This window comes from Labeo rohita, chromosome 15, assembly GCF_022985175.1.
Source record: "Labeo rohita strain BAU-BD-2019 chromosome 15, IGBB_LRoh.1.0, whole genome shotgun sequence".
Lineage (NCBI taxonomy): Eukaryota > Metazoa > Chordata > Actinopteri > Cypriniformes > Cyprinidae > Labeo > Labeo rohita.
In genome coordinates, this window is record NC_066883.1 from 25,673,209 (window position 1) to 25,688,834 (window position 15,626).

The 15,626-nt window shown below is 36.0% G+C and overlaps 1 protein-coding gene across 3 annotated transcripts in view; it reads left to right on the plus strand.

Annotated features, from left to right (window-relative positions):
* Nucleotides 1–15,307: 15,307 nt before the first annotated feature.
* The window catches only part of gipr (gastric inhibitory polypeptide receptor), a 34,917-nt gene continuing 34,598 nt past the window's right edge, over nucleotides 15,308–15,626 (plus strand). For all 3 annotated transcript variants that reach the window (XM_051128904.1, XM_051128903.1, XM_051128905.1), the window contains exon 1: nucleotides 15,308–15,532. The gene's annotated coding sequence lies outside the window, so the exon portion shown is untranslated. The remainder of the gene's footprint in view (nucleotides 15,533–15,626) is intronic.

Genomic DNA, 15,626 nt, shown 5'->3' on the forward strand with positions numbered 1-15,626 from the left:
CAGCTGCAGCTTCAGTGGGCGCTTTGCATTCGAGCATTTGATTGGACAGAAAATTTGATGAGAAGCTGAAGAGCAGGGTGATGTCATCAAAATCATTGATCCATATTGGCGGAAGGTAAAGAGTGTATATTTTAAATGCTTCAAAATCATCCTACATCACTGCAGAAGTACCAACCCAGTGTTTAAAAAGTGAATGTGCAAAGAAGATTGAATGCCCTTTACCAAAAAAAAAAAAAAAGTAAAACAGTGATGTAGAACAATTATGATGTTGGATGAAAAAATGAGATGGGAGTTTTTCGACATACCCTAACTGTCTTAAACAGGAGTGCACAGAGTATGAATGCGCATCACAGAGCTAGACAAGATGAGCATTTGTGGTTAAAAAGTGTATAAATATTAATTGAGAAAATTACAGATTGTTTCACTAAACAAGACCCTTATTCCTCGGCTGGGGTCATTTAGAGCCCTTCGAAGCTGATTTGAAACTGCATTTTTACCGTTGAGCACCATTAAAGTCCACTATATGGAGAAAAATCCTGGAATGTTTTCCTCAAACCTAATTTCTTGTGACTGAAGAAAGCAAGACATGAATATCTTGGATGACATGGGGGTGAGTAAATTATCCTGATTTTTTTACTCTGGAAGAAGTCGAGTAATCATGGGGACTTTAACAAGTTCCCCAATTTTTTTCATTTTGCTAACAAGATGCATAAAATAACACTTTATTTCAACATTTTATCCCATATCCAGGCCTGTGCAAAGCATGATGGACAGTCTAAAACTTATTTGGAGCTACTTGATTGAAAGCCGGTCTTTCAAAATGAAAAACATTGTGTTAAGCCAAAAAGTAACCATTTCAAGTCAGTTTAACAATCATGTTTGAACGAGAAATCTGATACAGTGGTGTTCAATCAAAATGAACTGTTATTGTTGTGAACAATGATGTCATTTCACAAAATATTTGTATCAATGCCATCTTATTCTTGCTACAATAACCCCTTAAAAATCAACAGAAAAATCCGTTCTTAGATTTTCAAAGCAAGGCTACAAGAAAGGTCTAATGTCATCGCCTTAAGTCATGCCTGACAACAAAAAGAAGTGAGTCTTAAAAGAAAAATCTACAATTCAGTCATTCGACTGGTTCAAAAAAAATGCTCTGTATCCATGCTGGTATTTCCCAACAGATGTTAATAGATGTCAAAAAATGCTGATAAAAGAAAACAAAGATTTTCGGTTAAATGGAACCGGTTCCACAATCACTAGAAGGAATGTTTTCAAAGACTGAAATGACATTTTAATTTTGATTTTATATTTAGGGCAGTTATACTTTTAATTCTTCTGTCAGTTCTGGTGATTAGTGTGGATTGTAGGTATAATGGTGCCAGATACTGAGGTAATGGGAATTAAGAATGCAGTAAATCTCTGCTGGCAAACTAGACTCGTCAGATCAGCTCACTGACATGTTCCTGGATGATTTTTAGGTTTTGCTTCAATTGAGTGCAGAATTCCTTTTGATGGTTTGCAGTTTGCAAAAGTGTTTTCTGCTGTCGCATGTTAAATATTTTTTTTTTATTTGGTATGATGTCAGACAAGTTTAAGTAAATCATTTTGTGGTGAGTGTGAGAGAGAGTGGGGGGGGAGGGGGTGGGACACCCGAGGCACAACTGCACCATATGTCAGCGCACTGCCCACAAGGCTATTGGCACTGACACCCCTTTTACCTCATCAAAAACAGCTCTGTTCACAGTGACCCATTTTGTACATGTCTCTTTAAATGCTAATGAGCTCTGCTCACCCCACCCCTCTCTGTTGTTTTTAAAATAACGTATATCATCTATAATACACCTAAACCTACCCGATAGCATGAACAAAAGTGAATGTGACGTAAAAATGCAATCGCAAGCATGCTGTTTTAGCTTGTTTTTCGATTTTGTATCTTTCAACTCTTTCATCGTGAGTCATGTTTTTCATACCCAAGGATTCCACATCCTAGGTCCAATTCCATGCCGGCTGAGTTACCGAGCAAGCATATGTTTGGAAAGCGAAAGATATGGAGCTGTAATCATAACTGTATGAAAACGATTACAAGTGCTTGCTGTTTTACCACCTCTAGTGTTCATTTCTGTTGTAAACTGCAGTGATATGTACTTAATGGGACATATTTCACATTTTGCGAAAAAGCTCCTAGGTGCATTTTCGTCATGAGATCAGGTAGGTTTTTTAAAGATATAAAAAAGAGGAGTGAATGGATTTTTTATTATTGTAGGGTGGTTGTGCCCACACACTGCAATCACCATGTTAAAGTGAATTTCGCATCCGATGTCCGTTTTAACAATTATGTGATAATGGATAGTTAACTGAAATGGCTCACTTCCAAACCTTTCGTCAATTAGACTAATTTCCATTAAGAATGTAATTTGCCATTTAACAAAAGAAGAAAAAAAAGAAGTACAGCCTGCTTCTTCTTAGTGTACATTTCTATGATGATTCATGGATTCCATGCTCTGTTATAAATATCTGGCATGTTCCCTGTAAACATACTTTGGGTTGATTAAACTTGCTTGTTTTGGAACCGGCATACCTCAGGTAAGCAAGTTTAGGGTTAATTATCTGGGCGTTCATGGTATATGTGACCGTAATTTAATCTTGCTTACTGGAATACACTCCTGGTGCAATGTGGGTTACATAAGATGAAAAATCTAGCACATTCAAAAGTAATTCTTTACATTATTCATCAAACCCAGTGCCAGTCACATGAGAGGAGTGTGCACACACAGCTAATTCATTTAATCTGTCTCAGCTTGTATGTCTGCAAGTATTTATATATATATATATATATATATATATATATATATATATATTGTGTTTTGCTCTTAAAGCAGCTTAAAAATATTTCCTTTTACGAACGTCTTTCATGGTTTTCCTTAGGCGCACTCCAGTGCAGACCACAACTTCATGCTTGAATAGTGTACACTGTGTTCAGAATCAGTAATTTTGTCCTTAAACCCATCATTATGTAGAGTCATGTGAGCATTTTGAAACGAACTTCATTTCATTTTAATCCGGCAGTAATACAATAAAGAGCTCAAGTGTGGTAAACAAACACTATTAAAGGGTTGACCTGCCGACCTGTGGGGATTAAACCAGCATGAAATGTCTCGCTCCAGCATTTCTCTGGGGTTACCTACAAGGCCAGACACTCATATGGCCTTCATTTATTTTCCAGTCATGTTCATCTAACAAACACATAAACAATATTTGTTATTCATAGCACAACAGAAATTAAAATGCTTAATTTACTCCTGCAAATATTATCAGCAGGACATCAACAAACCTGTGTTTCATTGTTCTTACTGGTTGTAAGTGCAGAGAGAAATACTGACGTTACTACGGTGCAATTCAAAGTTGCAAAGACTAAAAAGAGGAATGTTGTGTATTTGTAAAGATTTACTGATGTTAAGCAGGCTTAAAGCTTTCAGCGGCCAAACTAATGCCACTATAGACATGCTGATTATGTAACACACTGGAGGTTGAACAAGGTCTTTTTAATAAATATATCAGGGCTGTCAGTTAACGCGTTAACTTAATTAATTAGTTATGAAAAATAACGCGATTCGAAATTAACGCACTGGCCCCTCCCAGATCTGTACGTCATCTTATTATTACACTATATTTCATAGAGTTGACTGTTGACAAATATAATGCAGGGCAACAACTCCACAAATGCAGTTATGCCCAGAATTCAAGATATTGGTGCAAAAAATGCCCCTGCGTGTGTTTTATCTCATATTTATATACATCACATATCACATGGGCAGCAAGAGCAATATGACTCCAGTGCTATTTGTTCAGATCTATCATAAGCTTAAATGTGATTTTATACAACAGTTCAGTAAATAAGAAGTTGATGTGTTATATTTTAAACACAATATATTATGTGTTTTTGCCCTGTTGTGTAGAGATTACCTTTGAAGCCATAGCAGACTTGTTCACGTCTCCAAGCAACACTGCGGTGTTTAGTTTCTAAATGAATCCGCGTTTTGAACGAACGCCGTGAACCAATGAATGAATCGGCCGTTTGAACAAAAGTATCATTTGATTTAATAATACAATAATAATAATAATAATAATAATAATATTAATAATAAATTATAATAATAATAAGAATAAAAATAAAAACATTAAAGGGATAGTTCTTCTGTCATTTACTCACCCTCATGTCGTTTCAAACCTTTCTTTTGTGGAACATGAAAAAAGGTATTTTGAAGACTGTTGGTAACAAAGCTGTTTTGGTTACCATGACTTACATAATATGAACAAAAAGTACTGGGATGTTTATCAAATTATCTTCTTTTCCATAGTTTACGTTAGGCCATTGCAGCCTAAATGTTTATGTGTAATAAATTCTATTTTGAATTAAACAAAACAAATTTAATTAAACTAATTATTTCTTGCTGAAGCTATTTTTTGTAATGTCTGTTTGTTGCTTTAAATTATCTTTTGGATGTAATTTCTCAGCCAAATTTGATGTGCGATTAATTTGCGATTAATTAGATTTTAATATAATGCAAGAGAAAATAGTTGAACCTTTGATGACCCCAGTGCACCTTCATTATTTATCTGTCTATCCTTACAAATTATGTAAATAAAACTCTCATGGCTTATGAGTAAAGTTCACAGAGGCCCAAATTTCGTAGTTTATATGCTCATAATTCTTCCTTTTTTTTTATCTGACAAATTGATTGCCTCAGAACAGACAGTTCTGGTACTTGGCTTTCTGTAATACCTTTAAACAATTTCGTAATAGTTTCGTAATTCTAGAGTACTAGAAAAAGGTTCATCAATAGTGCTCAACAAACAGCATTACAACATGGCCACCATCACTACAGACCTGACTAGAATGTGTTCATAGGATAGAATATTTAGAATCAACCTACTGCTGTCAAGACCAACTGTCACCTATTGTGAAGAGAGTTTTTTTTTTTCATCTTGTTAGTTCATTTCCTCTCAAAGCTCTGCAGCTACTTGGCAGCCTCTGTAGAAAGTGTCAGCCAGGGAAAGAAGCAGCCGTGTCTGGAGCTCATGCCTCTCACCAACACCACTGGCCTCTACGCTAAGTCAAGCATATATTTAGAAAATAGCTTTTTCTAATGCTTTATTTCTGATGGATTGTGTCTGTAGAGCACAACAGGTGGCTTCCTGAGGTAAAAATCCCATTCATTTTCAGCACTGAAAAATGATTTTAATGATTCTGTATTCACCATATTGTTTCTCTAAGAGTAGGTGCAGCCATTTGTAAATTTTATGGGTCTGGCTTCTGGTCTCATTGGCGTCCAGCTATTTTTAGCTGTACAAAACAGCCCATTTTGCTGCCTGATGTTGCTAATTGGTGTGTCCTACCATATTAATGTATTATCTTAATTACAAACACACTGGTTTGTACTGCACATTGTTATTCTTCTAGTTAATTCCCATATGCTTGCTTCTGCATTGAAGAATAAAGTGGATAAACCTTTCAAAAGCTCAGAGAGTATTTGTTATATGCTTCTGTTGAAGCTATTTGCCAGCATAAAATTAACTCCTTTAAAAATTAAATCTTATTTTAAAATCATATTTAATTGTCATGTTTCAGGTGATGAACTGTATTTTTATTTATCCACCTTTTTCCTAAACACGGAAGTCTCGCCCAACTGGAACAATGCTTTACACTTCGGGTCTCTGGTGTTTCTAATCAAATTAACTATTTTCTGAGCCAGTAATATAACGTTAAAGGGGTCACCGGATGCCAATTTTCCACAAGTTGATATAATTCTTTAGGGTCTTAATGAAAAGTCTATAACATACTTTGGTTAGTGTAAAACAACACCCTTTTTACCTTTTCAGAATCAGCAACCTGTTTTGTTGCATGTCTCTTTAAATGCTAATAAGCTCTGCTCACTCCGCCCTCTCTTCTGTGGGGTGACGAGCAATCTTGTTTACTTTGGCCACATTTAGCTGCGAAACTTGCTAACTAGCACATTATTAAGAAAGGCAATTTGCAAAGATGCATAAAAAACCCTTATACTTACTTCTGCTGTAGGTGAAGAATGATTTGCGAACATAGACGCATTTATGTAGATCTGGAGGCGCATCCCCTTCAAAAATTAAGGTAATCCACCTCGACTTTAATGGCTCAGATGTTGGGAGTAAATGATGACTACTATGTTTATTATTACATCCAGCAACAGAACACCTCAGTCGCTTAGGAGATATTCTTGCTCCGGGTGTCAAAACAATGGCTGACATTTCACAGCTCACTTAGGGCGGGTCTAAGGTAAGACGGTTGTGTCAATTAACAATCATGGGAGCGGCCTTGGTCTGTGTGACATCTCACAGTCAAGAATCAGAGAATGGCTTGATTTAACAAAGGGGATGTTATTTATAGAGATTAAAAAATCTCTATAAAAATCAACAGTGTTAAAGTAGCCTAATTCCGTGGGAAAACAGCGGACTTGGCAACACTGCAGATGATACTGCTCCCGATCCGGGCCAAGTAAAAAATGACAAGCGCACACTAGTGTTGATCGATATGCTCAATTTTCATATGTCAGCCTGTGAGATTGCAAATACTCTATATTATCATGCTAATTTATGTAGATATTTACTTACCTAGTTTCATTGCCGGAAAGTGAACCAACACCAGCATAAGACTAAAAGCAGCCTAATGTTTTTAATATGACTTAATTTGTGTTTAAGATGATAACAATTGAATAGAAACATTGTAAGTTACTGCTTACATTTCTTTAGTTATTCAAGAAGCAGCTACAGAAAGCGAGCAAAGAACATTTACATTATCAAAGAACATCATCACTGACTAGCCTAGCCCAGTTCATGCACTTTAAAAAAACACTTCCAGTACCAAAAGTGAATACAATAGTTACATCACTGTATGATGAATACGTCTCTTACCCTTTATTTACACTGCACGTTACATTCGCAAGCCGTGCCCCAAAACGAGTTACTGTGCCCCCCTTTTGCATTCTCTCCCCTACTTACTGAATGTGGTTTCAAAAGTGAAAGTGAAACCGAAAAAACAGCGCGCATAAGAAATCAGTTGTACGCTTTCGCACCCAAACTGAAGTTAAAATCCATCATGATGGCGTTCAGTAGTTACACTTTTTTAAAAAAATATATTCTATTTATTCATTTAAGCATAGTTTGTATTGTAATTTATCTTGGATCTTATTGGTTTAGTTAATGGCTTTACATTTAACTGTATTAATTAAGTAGATTAAGAAAGTAGATTTAACTGTACTGAAGAATATTTAAAAATCCCAATGAAAGAACTTCCAGAATACTTCCAGATACTTCCAGAACCAGCGCCAATAAAATAGGCAATTACCATTATGCGCTATCGCTGTAGAAATGTTTATAAACAATACAGTGAATAAAGCATCAACCAGCCCTCAAGTTATTTTGTTAACGCTGATTTACTGGCCCAGCAGTGTATTATGTCTTTGTGTTTGTGGCTGGCCAATCTTCGTTTTATGTTGGAGAGACCACAAGTGAAGCATTGTCAAATTCTTCATCCTTCAAATGGCACATTTATGGTTAGAACCCAAGGTTCTTTTCTTGGCGTTGCATCTACTTTAAAAACAATGATCTTAGGTCATTGAGAATGGTGCTTTATCCTCATTTACAGCTGTTAAATGTGTTGTAAATATGCCAATGGCTGTCATTCTCTTTGGAAAAGGATAAAATTCTGGGTTATTGCTATAGCTTTGCTCTTTCCAACATCAACTGATAAGAACACCAAATGACATTTATCTATAAAACTGTTGTTTGTTTGTTTCTATACAGGTAAAGGATAGCACATCAGCCCTCATTCTCACAAATGTTCATTGCATGAACAGGCTCCTCTAATATCTCTCATTTTAATAATGGATATGAGTGAAGAAAAACGCCCTGCCTTTGAGGTCATTTTCATCATTTAGCCTGCACACTGTAGAATCCATATACATACATCCTCATTGAATGTGACAGATTTACAGGTATGAGCTGGCAACTTATCTTAAATCAGCCAGGAACAATGCCCAGTTCTCGTGCCCTTGTGAATTTCACAGAGCTTCACCACCTTAGAGCTGTGTGAATAATTGCTCCAGGCCGATACACTGTTTTAACAATAAGTAATTGGTCTACTTCACTCATGGGGAATTCAGTCTATTTACCCTGCACTTTGCTGCTTCTGACATTTCTAGGACACCTCTAAGTTAATTGTTCACCCTTTAATGAAAGTTCAGTCACCTCATGCCACTTTAAACTTTTCTGACCTTCTTCAATGTGTGTTTCGTGTTCTAACTATTTATTTAAGGATGTCAGAGCAGACGTTTTAAGAAATAGAACTGTCAACTCAAGATAAATTGTTGGCCTCTTACTCTTCATTTAACATGTGGATTGAACAGAGTAAATGATTTGAGGATCCTGAGATCCTGGATTACTCATTAACCACTGTGTTCTTGTACCTGTGACTTTAAAATAGATTTAGTCATCTATGTCATCTTTATGTTTTCATTCTAACTCAGCTTACCCTACAGAAAGTCAAGTTTGTTTGATTTGAAGATCCTGAGATCCTGGATTACTCATTACCCATTGTGTTCTTGTACGTGTGACTTTAAAATTGATTTCATACCCTTTTGTCATACTTATGTCCTCATTCCAACTCAACTCAACTCAACAGAAAGTCTGAGGCTTAGTACATTATACTATATATATTATACCATGTTATAAATAATTTATGCAAAACGAATCTGCATCTCACTTAAACTGAGAGTTGCTGTGTAACTGTTCACAGCACATATTGTATACACTTCTAAAAAGTTTTTAGGGGTTCAAGCTTGTGGCGCTGAAACCTTATTGTCATTGTTAAAATGGCCAAAGATCAGTAATCTCCACGTAAAACAGATCAGGCAGACCAAACCATAAGTCATAGAGACTTGAAATGTGCGGGGATGATAGTACTCACACCATCTACAACGTCACCAAGACTCACCCCAATCAGCCTGATGGGGGCGCTACAGTGATCAAAAGTTCAAAATTACTCATAACTCAAGTGTCTTATGTTGTCTGAGTCCTTGGCTCATGCTGGACAAAACACACGCCTTGGATTCGTCTGTCGAAAATTTCAGGGATTTTCGATTGGATTGGAAAAACCTACTTTTGCGATATTTCATTTTTCAAGGGCATAAATGCATACACACAGTATTCATAATATACAAAAGACCCCCACATTCTGAACACGAAGAACTTTTTCATCCAGAACCACTGCTGTAAATCAAACCGTTTGTTAAATGATTGAGAGTCCTAGGTTTTTACCTCAATCTGGGGAAAAACACTACAGTGCAATTCTCTGGACTCTCTAGGTCAATAATTATCAAAAACATGTTGAAATTGACCCTTTGGAAAGCTATAATGGGGTCTTTAGAAACGTTTTAATCATTGATTTAGGTGGTTATAGGCTTGCTAAATAATACTAAATAATATGTCTTTTTTTATATATGCTTAAATGCCTTAAAGCGGATGCAAAACTCACTTTTACATTTTGTTTGAACACAATTGTGTGTGGACAGTGTGCGTAGACAACCACCCTATTATGATAAAAATCCACCCAGTGGTATTTTTGTAATCTTTATAAGAAATATCCCCTTTTTAAAATCAAGCCTTTCTCAGCTTCTTGATGGTATGACGTCACACTGACAAAGGCCACTCCCACGATAGTTGATTGACATGACTGTCTTACCTTAGACCCACCCTGACTGAGCTGTTACAGTCCAACTCCAGCCGCCATTGTGTCGACTCTGGTGCAGGGAAAGACGTTTTCGATTGAGCAATTTAGGTGTTCTGGTGTTGGATGTAATAATGATCATAGAAGTCATCAATTACTCCCAACATCTAAGCTGCTAAAGGTGCAGAGGATTAACATTACTTTAAATACATCTATGTTCGCGCAAATCAATCGTGATGCATATGCATCTTTGCAAATGCCTTTCTTAATAATGTGCTAGTTAGCAAGTTTTGCGGCACGTTACCCCACAGTAGAGAGGGGCGGGGTGAGCAGAGCTCATTAGCATTTAAAGAAACATGCAATAGAACGTAATAGTTTTTTACACTACTACTAAGAAATTTTAATCAAAGTATGTTATAGACTTCTCATTAAGACTCTAAGAAATCATATCAGCTTGTGGAAAATGGGTATCCGATGACCCCTGTAAAGCACTTGAACCCTGGTAATCGCCATTGATGGTTCCACAAAGAACTTTTAACATCCATGGAACCTTTTCATTGCACAAAAGTTTCTGTTTCTAAATCTTCTTTACATTTTGAAAATGTTCTGCACGCTAAATAATAAAAATAAAAAGTTATTTTAACGAAAGTTCACTGAAAGTTTCTTTGAGGAATGATTTTTGAAAGCTATAGTTTCCTGGTGAAATCTTATTTGCCAGATAATTAAATGATGTCCATTTCTCTGCATATTGAATGGTCATTAAAGTGGAACAAGTAATGAAACTGATAATTGCAGCTTTTGGGCGATTACTCTGGTTAGTAAAAGTGCTTCTTTGAGCTATCTGGCAATTACCTGTGTGGATCTGATTTGATGAAAATCCTCCATTCTAGACTGTGCTGCATGTCAAGGTCATTTACATACTATACATTTTATGTTAGTTATGAGTGTTAATAACTGTAATACTGTTTAACTGTAATACTACAGTATGTGGTAGACAGTGCCTACATCTGACATACAGGTACAATCAGGAACAGTTAAACCCATTTGAGAGAATGATTTATATCTGAAGAGTTTAAGGATTTAAAATAGTTAATTATTGAGGCTAAAACATGTCTTTGATAAATGACTTTAGCCTTTGCTTTGATGGAGTATCTGATTGTTATTCTAATGACTGTGTGATGTCTTTGACTGTCTAGGCAAAACTGTAATAGCACGTTCTACCCTAGTGAACAGATTCTAGTGCATATCTACCCATTTTAATTTATCATATTATGTAATCTATGGCTTTTTACAGATTACATAATATTTTGGAAGTGTGCACCCCACGCTTTGTCAGGAAGAGACTTTTTTTTTTTTTTTTTTTTTTTTTTTGTCCATGACGTTGATTTTCCTGGCACATGAAACAAATGGTTCCTTACACCTGTGTAGATTTGAACATTCATCTTACATGTTCCTTAACTGGACTGGTGGTTTACTTCTTTTTCTTAGTATAAAATAATAAATGATTACGCTATGAAAAATCTCCAGTGAATTAAATTCTGGAGCTTGACCTGTGCTTATCCACACTGTGAATGCATAATGTGTCATCAGACACAGAGTATGTTAAACAACATAAAGACAACTAACATGAATTATTTTGGGGACTATTTATACCCATGTACATTCCACCTCTTGGTAAATATTAATTTGAGTCAGACTGGGTTTGGTTCATATCACTCTGTTTAGTAATGTGTTTTAATCTACCTTCTTTACTGGTACCATAGATTTGGGTGTGAAAAACAGAAAAAAATCCCTCTCGTTTAAGGCAGGGATACAGGTTGGAATGCCAAACCTTCTGTGCCAACAGTGACTCAACTGATACAGTTTAAAAGTAGAAAGTAGAATGAGATGACACATTCATCCCGAAATTTACCAGTAATTGCGCTATGGATTAACTAGTGAATCCTAGCGCTGATTTTTAGTTGCTAATGTATAACAAAACACATTTAGCCTTATGGAAAGTGGGTCATTTGTGATTTACATGAACACAGAGACTAAATATTAACACTGGACTAAGATTTTGTTAATTGTTAATTGACAACAATCCTGTCAGCTAATACCTAATGTGAAAATCGGATTACTACAAGATTTATGATTAATTTCTGCCAGACTAAATAAACTCACTCACCGTATACCTTTATGTTTTAACGATTTATGATTACAGATGTGTTTCAAACATAATGTTTATTGCTGTTTTTGGATGCAAGCCACGTAAAGGCAGTTTTTACGTAGAATGCAGTTCCAGATGTGTGAGAAAATAAGAGCTGGGTGCGGATTTGTTGATCATAATTGATATTAATACCGGAATGCTGAATGTTCAATAGCCTGAATGACATTGTTGCTGCTTTGTAGGTTTTTCAAATGTCAGAATGGTAATGCTGCTATTGATAGCTGATGATAGATGATGACCTATTTTTGGCATGATGAACAAGCTTAGGCTCAGCCCATGTGAGGAAAGTTTTATACCAGAGCAAACAAACATTTCAACACCAACAACATTTTCCAGCCTACTCGTCCTTTTTTTCTTTCTTTCTTTTTCTTTTTTGAATATATATGCCTTTTTCATTTCAGTAGCCTAAAACGATTATTTCTTTTTAATTTCCCAAGAATACTCGAGTTAGTTTGTGGTGTAAAATAAAGTTTCCAGGTCAGTTCTCACGAACTGTGACGCTGTCCCTTTAAAGGACGAGAACATCCGAGAAGGGTATTCCTGCACAACCGGAGGCTGCGGTTTCAGGACCGCATTTTTAGGACCGCATTTCTAGGACCCTATAGTTTTTTTTGTATTATTTTATTTTATTTATTTATTGTATATATGTATGTATTAGCGTCTCATACTATTTAATAGCGCTTGCTATTCAATTCTGTATATTATTTTTTTTAAAGAAATATGTAGTTGTTTAATTGTATACACTAGGGATGCACCGATACCGGGCCCGATACTGAGCTCCTGTACTCGTACTCGTACTCGTTAAAATGTCCCGATACCAAAGGCCGATACCACACAGCATGTGACAAGTGCTTATTCAGGCAAAGAAACACCGACAACAGAACAACAGACAGCAGAATGGAGTCATTAGAGATTAAGGATGTCTACGAAGTATATGTATGCAAATAATATAATGTTAAACATTCAGTATCAACGCTTGTATAGCTGGTGCGCGCGAGCTGAAAGGCAAAGCACGCAGAATGGATCCAGTGTGCCGTGGTGAAGATGCACGGCTTGTTGAGTTATGATCCCGCCTTCACATCACTGGAAAGTTTGTAGTTTGGTCGGATATATCAAAAACAAGTAAGTAAAGCAATGCACAGGTTAGCAGCATGTTTCAGATTAAAAAAACGCGACTAATATTTCTAAAAATATCAGAGTTATTCAAAACGAGTGGTTCCCTGCATTATTACAACAAAACACATGATTACAGTACTGAGCCGCTGCAATGGAGCAGTTTAATGCTATTAAATTAAAGATGATGTACCATAGAGCAAAAAAAAAAAAAACTGAACAGTGAAAGTAACAAAACACATTTTAATGGGCATAATTAAGTGTAAAAAAAAATAACTAAGGGATATATAGTCAAACTAAAAATTATTCAGACACCAGCTATACACCACCTAATTTTTGATATATATATATTTTTTACTAGTGGGTGCAGGACACAGTTTAAGATAATGTGATAATGTGAAAAATGTCTGATAATGTGAGAAAAGGTATCTGAATACATTTTGGTTTGACTGTATCAATTTGATAAATAAAAATTAACCAACTAATACATATTCTTTTAGTTTCTGTACCCAGTATTTTACTAATTTACTGGTAAATTTTAAAATATCGGTATCGGCAAGTACCAAAAATAAAAGTATCGGTGGAGTACTGGAAAAAGTGGTATCGGTGCATCCCTAGTATACACTTAATTATTGTCCTAACCGACTCCTAACCCTTAACATACCCATTGGTAACCCTTTTGAAATATTTAACCTTTCAATATATTCTATATATATTCTGGGGTTAAATTCCATTTTCTTGTAAAGAAAGACTTGCATTTTTGCAGACTTCAGTTCATTAGCCGCAGCACAGCATTCACGTCTGATGTGTGACACACATAAAGTGCAATAAACGGTAAAACAATTGCACTACAAATTGCTTGTTTATTAGTACATTAGTAAATGCAATTTTATTTGAATACAAATGTTAGTTTAACATTCAGCAGAACAATTATCTGTTTTGCACAGCGAAATAGGCTAAATGGAGATTGCTGACACGCCTCGAAGTTCACACCAGCGCTTTCATTAAAAATAAGATGGAAGGATTAAAAATGAATAGTTTTTGTTTTATGCTTGAATCAGATCTGCTCTAGATGGCGCTGTCACAAAAAATAGGGTGCTAGAAATGCGGTCTTGGAAGGTCCTGGCTGCAGCCTGCAGAACGGGGTGGAGCTGCATGTGGGGCAGGGCTACATGTGTCGCCCCGCCCACAAATTATATCATTGGTTAATGACGCCAACGCGTCATTTTATTTATCAACGCGATTTTATTTCCACTCGTTTGTCGCTGCGTTGGTGAGTAGTTGAGCTACGAGTTTTGTCTTATTTGATTAGTTGTAATGTTTGATTACAACATTGCGTTCATGATGTCACTAATGAGCGATTGTATAAGGAGATGTGAAGTAGTTAAAATAAGACTGCCCTCGTGTGTGTGTGTGTGTGTGTGTGTGTGTGTATTATTACATGTTAAATGTATGTGGTAACAACGGAAGACACAACAGGTGGGCCTCTGCCAATACAACAGTGATGTTAAACTGCTGTTTTGTATGACCAATAAAATGAAATACTCTTCATATATTGTTTAGTCCAACGCTTTTGGACTTCCAGCTTTCTTTAACATGAGGTAATCTCTATATTTTATCTCTACATGTACACATAATTTATTGTGAAAGGTTTTGTTATCAGAACAAAGCAATAGCTGTCATGTAGTTCTTATAAAAATGGCACTTTATCAATTCATAATTCTAAGACAACATTTTCAAAGAAACTTTCAGTGTTGAGTTGGTGACAAAAAAAAAACACATTAAATACAAGTAAATGCGTAAATAAAAATAAAAACCCATAAATAATTTAAATTTGCAAATAAACATTAATCGTTGCTCAGAAATAATAATGAAATTTTGCCAAAAATAATGAATGAAAACATAATGTATTATGTTTGGTATAGATTAATATTACGTGTAGATAATTAACGAATTCATAATATATTGTTTATTTTTGTATGTAAGTTAATATCACGAATGATATTCTATATATATATATATATATATATATATAGCTATGTCTACGTTATTACATGTCATTAGCCAATGAAATCATTTGTGGGCGGGGCGATGCGTGTAGCCCCGCCCCACGTGCAGCCCCGCCCCGTTCTGCAGGCTGCAGCCGGGTATACTTGCTTGGAACTGCGGTCCTGAAAGTGCAGCCTCCGGTTGTGCAGGAACATACTATTGGGGGGGGGCATCCTTCTGTCTAACACTGTTTTGTAGGTGGAGCGTGTCCACACGCTTTTGCGCGCTCACGGGCTGTCTTCTGCAAGCTGACTTGCAGAATGATTCATTCCGCCGAGAAGCCGAGCGACACAAGTTTTCTCATTTACTGAGGAAACTGGATTGGCTTACAGCACCTTTCAACACGACCAAAGGAATTCAAAGAACATTTCTTATTACTCAAGAACATGCTACTCTGAACGGTAGGACGATGCATATCTAATATATTACTGAAATTATGACTTGTGTGTATCTATATGCTTGTACTGAAGTAGGGACACCAAGTCTAGGCTATAG